Source organism: Phyllostomus hastatus, unplaced genomic scaffold (genome assembly GCF_019186645.2).
Source record: "Phyllostomus hastatus isolate PE091 unplaced genomic scaffold, TTU_PhHast_1.1 phas_contig_113, whole genome shotgun sequence".
Classification (NCBI taxonomy): domain Eukaryota; kingdom Metazoa; phylum Chordata; class Mammalia; order Chiroptera; family Phyllostomidae; genus Phyllostomus; species Phyllostomus hastatus.
The window spans coordinates 274247-276022 of record NW_025333530.1 but is presented as its reverse complement, the minus strand read 5'-3'; the positions used below and the strand labels follow the sequence as shown (position 1 = coordinate 276022).

Genomic DNA, 1776 nt, shown 5'->3' with positions numbered 1-1776 from the left:
TATTGTTTTTTGAACACTTGTTAAATGACAAACTCTATGCAGTGTTTTTAAAATATTTGTAAGGTATTTATTTTATTTATTTTAATTTTTTTCAATTACAGTTTACATTCAGTATTAATGTTAGTTTCTAGTGTACAGCATAGTGGTTAGGCAATCTTATACTTTACAAAGTATTTCCCTGATATTTCCAGGAATCAAAAGCCACCACACATAGTAATTGCAAAATGATTGACTATATTCTCATGTTGAACTTTACATACACATAACTAGTTCGTAAATATCAATTTGTACCTCTTAGTTCCTTCACCTTTTCCACCCAAACCCTGAATTCCTCAACCCTCTAGTAACCATCAGTCTGTTCTCTATATCCATGAGTCTGCTTTTGTTTTGTTTGTTTATATTATGCTTCAGATTTCACATATAAGTAACCTCATATAATATTTGTCTTTCTCTGGCTGATATATTTCACTTAGCATAACACCCTCTAGGTCCATCCATGTTGCAAATCATAAGATTTTGTTCTTTTTATGGCCAAGTAATATTCCATTGTATGTATAGCTACTGCAGCTTTTTGCAAACTTGCCTATAAGTGGGAACATGGGTTACTTCCATATCTTGGCTCTTGTAATTAAAACTTTAATGAACATAGGGGTGCATGTATGCTTTAGAATTAGTGTCTCAGGGTTTTGTTGTTGTTGTTGTTGTTTTTTTTATAAATTCCCAGAAGTGGAATTGCTAGGTCATAAGGCAATTCCATTTTTAATTTTTTGAGGAAATTTCATGCTGTTTTCCATAGTGGCTGTACCAATCTACAATTCCACCAACAGTGCATGAGTATAAACTTTTCTTTACATCCCCACCAACATTTGTTTATTGATTTGTTGATGATAGGCATTCTAAAAAGTATGAGGCAATACCTCACTGTTTTTTTTAAATTGCATTTCTCTGATGATTAGTGACATAGAAAATCTTTTCATATGTGTATTTGTTACTCATATGTCTTCCTTGGAAAAATGTTCAGTTCCTTTGCCAATTTTTTTATTGGATTATTTGTTTTCTTAATGTTCAGTTGTATAAGTTCTTTATAAATTTTGGATATTAACCCTTCATTATACCCCTTATTAGCCCTTTATGTATCATTGGCAAATATGTTCTCCCATCCAATGGATTGTCTTTTAATTAGTTAATTTATTTATTGTAATTTTTATTGAGGTATAATTGACAAAATTATATATATTTAAAGTGTACAATTTTGTGATTTAGTATACCTATACATTGTGAAATATTATCACAATCAAGTTAATTAACCCATCCATCACCTCACACAGTTACTTTTTGTATGCATGAGAATGTTTAAGATCTACTCTCTTTGCAAGTAAACTATCGAACACTTCAAAATTTGCATGTCATACTTGTGCAGGAGCCATGCTAATCTCTGTATCATCACAATTTTAATATATGTGCTGCCAGAGTGAGCATGAATGTCTTTTAATTTTGTTCATGGTTTCCTTCGCTGCATAAAAACTTTTTAGTTTGGTGTTGTCTCATTTATTTTTTTCTTTTGTTCCCTTTGCTCAAGAAGATGTGTCAGAAAAAAGTATTACTAATATGAATGGCTGAGATTTTACTGTTTATGTGTTTTTCTAGGATTTTTATGGTATCAAGTCTTACTGTTTTTAAGTCTTTAATCCGTTTTGAGTTTATTCTTGCATATGATGAGGGAAGATGATCTGGTTTCAAATTTTTGCACATATTTGTCCATTTTCCCACCACCAT

General features: G+C 30.9%; 1 non-coding gene across 1 annotated transcript; it reads right to left on the bottom strand.

The window, feature by feature from the left end:
* Positions 1-1376: 1376 nt before the first annotated feature.
* On the bottom strand, positions 1377-1479 carry LOC123820101. Its single transcript, XR_006785889.1, has one exon. It is a non-coding gene; the product is annotated as a U6 spliceosomal RNA (small nuclear RNA).
* Between the last annotated feature and the right edge of the window lie 297 nt (positions 1480-1776).